The sequence below is a fragment of the Chiloscyllium punctatum genome, chromosome 29 (assembly GCF_047496795.1).
Source record: "Chiloscyllium punctatum isolate Juve2018m chromosome 29, sChiPun1.3, whole genome shotgun sequence".
NCBI lineage: Eukaryota > Metazoa > Chordata > Chondrichthyes > Orectolobiformes > Hemiscylliidae > Chiloscyllium > Chiloscyllium punctatum.
In genome coordinates, this window is record NC_092767.1 from 5317031 (window position 1) to 5327464 (window position 10434).

Consider the following 10434-nt stretch of genomic DNA (forward strand, 5'->3'; position numbering starts at 1 on the left):
GCCCTAAATGAGTTTTTTGCTTCTATCTTTACTCAAGTAAAGGATCTTGTAGTGAATGAAACCATAGAGGAGCAGGTGTGCATGCTGGAATGGTTAGAGATTGAGGAAGCTGATATGCTGAAAACTTTGACAAACATTGAGATTGACAAGTCGCCAGGGCCAGATCAGATTTGTCCTCGGCTGCTTTGGGAAGTGAGAAATGTGATTGCTTCACCGCTTGCGAAGATCTTTGCATCCTCGCTCTCCACCGGAGTTATACCTGAGGACTGGAGAGAGGCAAATGTAATTCCTCTCTTCAAGAAAGGAAATAGGGAAATCCCTGACAATTATCGACCAGTCAGTCTCACATCTGTCGTCTGCAAGGTGTAAGAAAGGATTCTGAGGGATAGGATTTATGACCATCTGGAAGACCATGGCTTGATTAAAGGCAGTCAGCACGGCTTTGTGAGGGGCAGGTCATACCTCACAAACCTTATCAAGCTCTTTGAGGAAGTTTTTCAACAAGTTGATGAGGGTTGAGCAGTGGATTTGTGTATCTGGACTTCAGCAAGGCATTTGATAAGGTTTCCCATGGTAGGCTCGTTCAGAAGATCAGAAGGAATGGGATACAGGGGAACTTATCTGTCTGGATTCAGAATTGGCTGGTCAACAGAAGACAGTGAGTGGCAGTAGAAGGAAATATTCTGCCTGGAAGTCTGTGGTGAGTGGTATTCCACAGGACTCTGTCCTTGGGCCTCTACTGTTTGTAATTTTTTTTAATGACTAGGATGAGAAGATTGAAGGATGGGTCAGCAAGTTTGCAGAAGACACAACGTTTCCAGGTGTCATTGACAGTATAGAGGGCTGTTGTTGGCTGCAGCGGGACATTGACAGGATGCAGAGATGGGCTGAACGGTGGCAGATGGAGTTCAAGCTGGATAAATGCGAGGTGATGCATTTTGGAAAGTTGAACTTGAAAGTTGAATACAGGATTAAAGCCAGGATTCTTGGCAGTATGGAGGAACAGCGGGATCTTGGAGTGCTGGTACATAGATCCCTTAAAATGGCTACCCAAGTGGACAGGGTTGTTAGGAAAGCATGTGGTGTTTTGGCTTTCTTTAACAGAGGAATTCAGTTTAAGATACGTGAGATTTTGTTGCAGTTCCATAAAACTTTGGTTAGAACGCACTTGAAATATTTTGTCCAGTTCTGGTCGCCCCATTATTGGAAAGATGTGGATGCTCTGGAGAGGGTTCAGAGGAGGTTTACCAGGATGATGCCTGGACTGGAGGGCTTATCTTATGAAGAGAGGTTGACTGAGCTCGGACTTTTTTCATTGGAAAAAAGAAGGAAGAGAGGGGACCTAATTGAGGTGTACAAGATAATGAGAGGCATCGATAGAGTCGATAGTCAGAGGTTTTTTCCCAGGGCAGAAATTGTTAACACAAGGGGTCATAGTTTTAAGCTGTTTGGCGGAAAGTATAGAGGGAATGTCAGAGGTGGGTTCTTTACGCAGAGAGTTGCGAGAGCATGGAATGCGTTGCCAGCAGCAGTTGTGGAAGCGAGGTCATTGGGAATGTTTAAGAGACTATTGGACATGCATATGGTCACAGACATTTGAGGGTTCATTCATTAGGTTGCCCTTACATGAGGAGCAATTGTGGGCACAACATCGTGGGCTGAAGGGCCTGTTCTCTGCTGTACTGTTCTATGTCCTATGTTCTATGTTCTATGAAGTGTATCTGTACCTTTTGACCATCTGCACCCTGTACTGACAGATAGTGCTCCCACAATACATTAGAAACCATCCCCTCAGTAAATTTATCTCCAAAACACTTCGACAGAACATTCATGCCCTCAACACCTCAGAAAGCAAACCAGTTGCCCCCTTGGACCGTGTTCATTCCCAAAACTGTTCTCCCTGTGATGACCCACTGCCACCTCCAAGATTGGAGCCCAGGGCCCAGAACATTATTTGAGTCTCTGGATTGATCATAGATTCCCGAAGATGTGGAAGCAGGCCATTCGGCCTATCAGGTTTACACTGACCTTCGGCAGAGCATCCCATCCACCCCACCCCCACACCCCACATCCCCCCCATCCCTGGATCCCTTCATTATCTCTAGCTAACCCACCTAGCCTGCACATCTTTGGACAGTGGGAGGGAACTGGAGCACCCGGAGGCTGACACGGGGAGAATGTGCCAACTCCACACAGACAGTCGCCCGAGGCTGGAATCGAACCCGGGTGGGGTGAGGCAACACTGACCCCCCATAACAATCCCACCATCTCCTCCCCGTTGATGATCATTTGATGTCTATACCCGGGGAGTATCTAACTTGTCTCGCGTTATTTAAGAAAGATTAGGGATAATGGTATTGTATCCACAAGCTCAAGACACTCGATCCACCTTGAAACACTATTTATATCAATTTCAAAAGGAGACTTCATTCACAAAAAAACTTTACGTACAAACATAGTCACTAAAGTTCGGTTCTGCACAGTCTTTACAACAAGTCTTTGTCATGACATATATACTCCCCGTGGCCGATGAACTGAATTGTTAGGTCTGAGCTGTTCCTTCTGAATTAACATCACAAAGTTAAATTGAGAAGGATCTTTGTGAAGTGCCTGTGTTCTGTCTCAGTTCTCGCAAATACCCCTCCCTCCTAATACAATACCTTACAAAGGGTTAAACCTGTTTGTCAACTTTCAGCAGAAGCAGCCTCAGAGCATTGAACTCCGACTGAATTACTCAGTGACGCTTGGATCAGGTCAAATTCTCAAGCAAACAGATGGCTGGGGACATTCAGCAGGGAGCAACAGTGAAGAGAGAGAGGAACAATTCGCATTTCAAGAGCCCCTTCCTCAAAACGGTCTGTTCTGAAGGAACTTTCCCGCAGAAATCACTGGATTAAGAGGTGAACTCTCTCTCTGTCTCTTTCTCCCTCTCCCTTCAGAGATGCTGCTGGGCATGATTCGCTTCTTCAGCAATCTCTGTATTGATGTTTCAGGTCTCTATCGCGTCCGTACAGATGGTTTTAGTGTGAATTCTCAAGCTTGCTCTGTTCAAGGGATTGAATCCCTCTGCTACAAAGGGGGCTCAGTTACCACAGCTAACAGGTTCGTGATGCCAACATTGTTGGCTCAATCTCTATCATGTCTGAAATGAGCATGAAAGCCCCAGCTTCTCAACCTCGCCCCTTACCTGAGGTGTGTGATCCACCAGGCCTCTCTCTCTGACAAGACAGCAGCTCTCGAGTCCTCCTGGTCTATAATAACTCCCCAACTTTAAAAAGGCACTCCAGTAAGAGAGCGCTTTACATGGTTCAGGTCAAACTCCTGGAGCTCCCTCCCTCACTTCACTGTGGGACACCCAAGGACTGCAGCAGGAGAGGACACCCCACCACCACCTTCCAGGCAACTATTAGAGGGTGTGGGAATCACATACAAGCCACATTTGAAAATAAGTTTAACCACAGGGTGACGGTGGATGGACACTAACTCTGTTCCTTTACCTGTGTTGAAATCAGCGTAATGAAGAAGCTGAGGTTCGGTTTAAAATGACATTGCTAGCCTTTCGTAGGTTGGTGTTTATTAGAGTTTGTATCGACAGTATGAATGTTTGAGCACTTATTCAAGGGCATGCAGGTAGCTGCCAGAGGAAGTGATGGGGGCTGGGATAATTGCGACATTTAAAAGGCATCAGGATGAGTATGTGAATCGGAGGGTTTAGAGGGATATCAGCCAAGGGCTAGCAAATGGGATGAAATGAGGTGAGAATATCTTGTTGGTATGGACGAGTTGGACAGGAGGGATTGGTTCCATGCTCTGCATCTCTGTGACTCTGTGCCTCTGAATAGTCTGTTGCAGAGAGTTTCATCTCAGTGACTCTGTGCCTCTGAATAGTCTGTTGCAGAGAGTTTCAGACAGGGCTTGGTTTGTGTGTCTCTCTCATGCTTCCAGAGAAACTGAACAACTGTATGACCACAATTTCCGAAGCAAAAAAGAGGGTCAGCACCGAGGGTGTGCTGCACTGTCAGAGGGTCAACACTGAGGGATTGTTGCACTGTCAGAGGGTCAGTATTGAGGGAGTGTCACACTGTCAGAGTGTCAGTACTGAGGGAGTGCTGCACTGCCCAAGGGTCAATACTGTGGGAGTGCCACACTGTCAGATGGGTCAGTATTGAGGGAGTGCCACACTGTCAGAGTGTCAGTACTGAGGGAGTGCTGCACTGTCAGAGGGTCAGTACTGTGGGAGTGCTGCACTGTCGGAGGGTCAGTACTGAGGGAATGCTGCATTGTCTGAGGGTCAGTACGCAGCGAGTGCTGCACTGTCAGAGGGTCAGTACTGAGGGAGTGCTGCACTGTCGGAGGTTCATTACTGAGGGTGTGCTGCATTGTCTGAGGGTCAGAACTGAGGAAGTGCTGCACTGTCAGAGGGTCATATTGAGGGAGTGCCACATTGTCAGAGGGTCAGCACTGAGGGATTGCTGCCATGTCATAGTGTCAGTACTGAGGGAGTGCCAAAATGTCACAGGGTGAGTACAGAGGTAGTGCTGCGCGGTCAGAGGGTCAGTACTGAGGGAGTGCTGCACTGTCATCGGGGTCAGTACTGAGGTATGCTGCACTGTCAGATGGTCAGTACTGAGGGAGTGCTACACTGTCAGAGGGTCAGTACTGTGGGAGTGCTGCACTGTCGGAGGGTCAGTACTGAGGGAATGCTGCACTGTCAGAGGGCCAGCACTCAGGGAGTGCTGCAATGTCAGAGGCTCCTTACTAAGGGAGCACTGCACAGTCAGAGTGTCAGTACTGAGGGAGTACTGCACAGTCATATTGTCAGTACTGAGGGAGTGCTTCACTGTCAGAGGGTCAGTATTGAGGGAGTGCTGCACTTTCAGAGGCTTAGTACTGAGGGAGTGCTGCACAGTCAGAGAGTCAGGACTGATGGAGTAACGCACTTTCAGAGGGTCAGTACTGAGGGAGTGCTGCACTGTCAGATGGTCAGTACATAGGGAGTGCCACACTGTCAGATGGTCAGTACTGAGGAAGTGCTGCACAGTCAGAGGTTCAGTACTGAGGGAGTGCTGCACAGTCAGATTGTCAGTACTGAGGGAGTGCTTCACTGTCAGAGGGTCAGTACAGAGGGAGTGCTGCACTTTCAGAGGCTTAGTACTGAGGCAGTGCTGCACAGTCAGAGTGTCAATTCTGAGAGAGTGCTGCACTGTCAGAGTTTTGGTAATGAGGGAGTGTCATACTGTCAGAGGGTCAGTACTGAGGGAGTGCCACACTGTCAGACCATCAGTACTGAGGGAGGGTCACGCTCTTAGAGGGTCAAAACTGAGGGTCTGCTACACTGCCAATGGTGCAGTACTGAGGGAGTGCCACACTGTCAGACCATCAGTACTGAGGGAGTGTAGTACTCTCAGACTGTCAGTACTGAGGGAGTGCCACACTGTCACACCATCAGTAATGAGGGAGTGTCATACTGTCAGAGGGTCAGTTCTGAGGGAGTGCTGCAATGTCGGCGGGTCAGTACTGAGCGAGTGCCACACTGTCAGACCATCAGTACTGAGGGAGAGCCACGCTGTTAAAGGGTCAGTACTGAGGGTCTGCTACACTGCCAAAAGTGCAGTACTGAGGGATTGCCACACTGTCAGACCATCAGTACTGAGGGAGTGTCACACTGTCAGAGGGTCAGTACTGTGGGTCTGCTACACTGCCAAAGGTGCAGTACTGAGGGAGTGCTGCAATTTCAGAGGGTCAGTACAGAGGGAGTGCTGCACTGTCAGAGGGTCAGTACAGAGGGAGTGCTGCACTGTCAGATGGTCAGTATTGAGGGAGTGTCACACTGTCAGAGGGTCAGTACTGAGGGAGTGCTGCACTGTCATATGGTCAGTACTGAGGGAGTGTCACACTGTCAGAGGGTCAATACCGAGGGAGTGCTGCACTGTCATATGGTCAGTACTGATGGAGTGTCACACTGTCAGAGGGTCAATACTGAGGGAGTGCTGCAATGTCATATGGTCAGTACTGAGGGAGTGTCACACTGTCAGAGGATCAGTACTGAGGGAGTGCTGCACAGTCAGAGTGTCAATACTGAGGGAATGCTGCACTGTCAGAGTTTCGGTACTGAGGGAGTGCTGTACTGTCAGATGGTCAGTACAGAGGGAATGTCACACTGTCAGAGGGTCAGTACTGAGGGAGTGTCACACTGTCAGAGGGTCAGGACTGATGGAGTGCTGCACTTTCAGAGGGTCTGTCCTGAGGGAGTGCTGCACAGTCAGAGAGTCAGTACTGATGGAGTAATGCACTTTCAGAGGGTCAGTACTGAGGGAGTGTCACACTGTCAGAGGGTCAATACTGAGAGAGTGCTGCAATGTCAGAGGATCAGTACTGAGGGAGTGCTGCACAGTCAGAATGTCAATACTGAGGGAGTGCTGCACTGTCAGAGTTTCGGTACTGTGGGAGTGCTGTACTGTCAAATGGTCAGTACTGAGGGAGTGTCACACTGTCAGAGGGTCAGTACTGAGGGAGTGTCACACTGTCAGAGTGTTTGTACTGAGGGAGTGCCACACTGTCAGACCATCAGTACTGATGGAGTGCAGTACTCTCAGACTGTCAGTCCTGAGGGAGTGCCACACTGTCACACCATCAGTACTGAGGGAGTGTCATACTGTCAGAGGGTCAGTACTGAGGGAATGCTGCAATGTCGGAGGGTTAGTACTGAGCGAGTGCCACACTGACAGACCATCAGGACTGAGGGAGGGTCACGCTGTTAAAGGGTCAGTACTGAGGGTCTGCTACACTGCTAAGGTGCAGTACTGAGGGATTGCCACACTGTCAGACCATCAGTACTGAGGGAGTGTCAAACTGTCAGAGGGTCAGTACTGTGGGTCTGCTACACTGCCAAAGGTGCAGTACTGACAGAGTGCTGCAGTTTCAGAGGGTCAGTACAGAGGGACTGCTGCACTGTCAGATGGTCAGTACTGAGGGAGTGTCACACTTTCAGAGGGTCAGTACTGAGGGAGTGTCACACTGTCAGAGGGTCAGTACTGAGGGAGAGCTGCAATGTCAGAGGATCAGTAGTGAGGGAGTGCTGCACTGTCAGATGGTCAGTACTGAGGGAGTGTCACACTGTCAGAGGGTCAATACTGAGGGAGTGCTGCACTGTCAAAGTTTCGGTACTGAGGGAGTGCTGTACTGTCAGATGGTCAGTACTGAGGGAGTGTCACACTGTCAGAGGGTCAGTACTCAGGGAGTGTCACAATGTCAGACGGTCAGTACTGAGGGCATGTCACACTGTCAGAGTGTCTGTACTGAGGGAGTGCCACACTGTCAGACCATCAGTACTGAGGGAGTGTAGTACTCTCAGACTGTCTGTACTGAGGGAGTGCCACACTGTCACACCATCAGTAATGAGGGAGTGTCATACTGTCAGAGGGTCAATACTGAGGGAGTGCTGCAATGTCAGAGGATCAGTACTGAGGCAGTGCTGCACAGTCAGAGTGTCAATTCTGAGAGAGTGCTGCACTGTCAGAGTTTTGGTAATGAGGGAGTGCTGTACTGTCAGATGGTCAGTACTGAGGGAGTGTCACACTGTCAGAGGGTCAGTACTGAGGGAATGTCACACCTACAGAGTGTCAGTACTGAGGGAGTGCCACACTGTCAGACCATCAGTACTGAGGGATTGTAGTACTCTCAGACTGTCAGTCCTGAGGGAGTGCAACACTGTCACACCATCAGTAATGAGGGAGTGTCATACTGTCAGAGGGTCAGTACTGAGGGAGTGCCACACTGTCAGACCATCAGTACTGAGGGAGGGTCACGCTCTTAGAGGGTCAAAACTGAGGGTCTGCTACACTGCCAATGGTGCAGTACTGAGGGAATGCCACACTGTCAGACCATCAGTACTGAGGGAGTGTCACTCTGTCAGAGGGTCAGTACTGAGGGAGTGCTTCAATGTCGGAGGGTCAGTACTGAGCGAGTGCCACACTGTTAGACCATCAGTACTGAGTGAGGGGCACACTGTCAGAGGGGCAGTACTGAGGGTCTGCTACACTGCCAAAGGTGCAGTACTGAGGGAGTGCTGCACTTTCAGAGGGTCAGTACTGAGGGAGCGCTGCACTGTCAGAAGGTCAGTACTGAGGGAGTGCTGCACTGTCAGATGGTCAGTACATAGGGAGTGCCACACTGTCAGATGGCCAGTACTGAGGAAGTGCTGCACAGTCAGAGGTTCAGTACTGAGGGAGTGCTGCACAGTCAGATTGTCAGTACTGAGGGAGTGCTTCACTGTCAGAGGGTCAGTACAGAGGGAGTGCTGCACTTTCAGAGGCTTAGTACTGAGGGAGCGCTGCACAGTCAGAGGGTCAGGACTGAGGGAGTGCTGCACTTTCAGAGGGTCTGTACTGAGGGAGTGCTGCACAGTCAGAGAGTCAGTACTGATGGAGTAATGCACTTTCAGAGGGTCAGTACTGAGGGAGTACTGCAATGTCAGAAAGTCAGTACTGAGGGAGTGCTGCACTGTCAGTTGGTCAGTACTGAGGGAGTGTCACACTGTCAGAGGGTCAGTACTCAGGGAGTGTCACAATGTCAGAGGGTCAGTACTGAGGGCATGTCACACTGTCAGAGTGTCTGTACTGAGGGAGTGCCACACTGTCAGACCATCAGTACTGAGGGAGTGTAGTACTCTCAGACTGTCAGTACTGAGGGAGTGCCACACTGTCACACCATCAGTAATGAGGGAGTGTCATACTGTCAGAGGGTCAGTTCTGAGGGAGTGCTGCAATGTCGGCGGGTCAGTACTGAGCGAGTGCCACACTGTTAGACCATCAGTACTGAGGGAGGGCCACGCTGTTAAAGGGTCAGTACTGAGGGTCTGCTACACTGCCAAAAGTGCAGTACTGAGGGATTGCCACACTGTCAGACCATCAGTACTGAGGGAGTGTCACACTGTCAGAGGGTCAGTACTGTGGGTCTGCTACACTGCCAAAGGTGCAGTACTGAGGCAGTGCTGCAATTTCAGAGGGTCAGTACAGAGGGAGTGCTGCACTGTCAGAGGGTCAGTACAGAGGGAGTGCTGCACTGTCAGATGGTCAGTATTGAGGGAGTGTCACACTGTCAGAGGGTCAGTACTGAGGGAGTGCTGCACTGTCATATGGTCAGTACTGAGGGAGTGTCACACTGTCAGAGGGTCAATACCGAGGGAGTGCTGCACTGTCATATGGTCAGTACTGATGGAGTGTCACACTGTCAGAGGGTCAATACTGAGGGAGTGCTGCAATGTCATATTGTCAGTACTGAGGGAGTGTCACACTGTCAGAGGATCAGTACTGAGGGAGTGCTGCACAGTCAGAGTGTCAATACTGAGGGAGTGCTGCACTGTCAGAGTTTCGGTACTGAGGGAGTGCTGTACTGTCAGATGGTCAGTACAGAGGGAGTGTCACACTGTCAGAGGGTCAGGACTGATGGAGTGCTGCACTTTCAGAGGGTCTGTCCTGAGGGAGTGCTGCACAGTCAGAGAGTCAGTACTGATGGAGTAATGCACTTTCAGAGGGTCAGTACTGAGGGAGTGTCACACTGTCAGAGGGTCAATACTGAGAGAGTGCTGCAATGTCAGAGGATCAGTACTGAGGGAGTGCTGCACAGTCAGAATGTCAATACTGAGGGAGTGCTGCACTGTCAGAGTTTCGGTACTGTGGGAGTGCTGTACTGTCAAATGGTCAGTACTGAGGGAGTGTCACACTGTCAGAGGGTCAGTACTGAGGGTATGTCACACTGTCAGAGTGTTTGTACTGAGGGAGTGCCACACTGTCAGACCATCAGTACTGATGGAGTGCAGTACTCTCAGACTGTCAGTCCTGAGGGAGTGCCACACTGTCACACCATCAGTAATGAGGGAGTGTCATACTGTCAGAGGGTCAGTACTGAGGGAATGCTGCAATGTCGGAGGGTTAGTACTGAGCGAGTGCCACACTGACAGACCATCAGGACTGAGGGAGGGTCACGCTGTTAAAGGGTCAGTACTGAGGGTCTGCTACACTGCTAAGGTGCAGTACTGAGGGATTGCCACACTGTCAGACCATCAGTACTGAGGGAGTGTCAAACTGTCAGAGGGTCAGTACTGTGGGTCTGCTACACTGCCAAAGGTGCAGTACTGACGGAGTGCTGCAGTTTCAGAGGGTCAGTACAGAGGGACTGCTGCACTGTCAGATGGTCAGTACTGAGGGAGTGTCACACTTTCAGAGGGTCAGTAATGAGGGAGTGTCACACTGTCAGAGGGTCAGTACTGAGGGAGAGCTGCAATGTCAGAGGATCAGTAGTGAGGGAGTGCTGCACTGTCAGATGGTCAGTACAGAGGGAGTGCTGCACTTTCAGAGGCTTAGTACTGAGGGAGCGCTGCACAGTCAGAGGGTCAGGACTGAGGGAGTGCTGCACTTTCAGAGGGTCTGTACT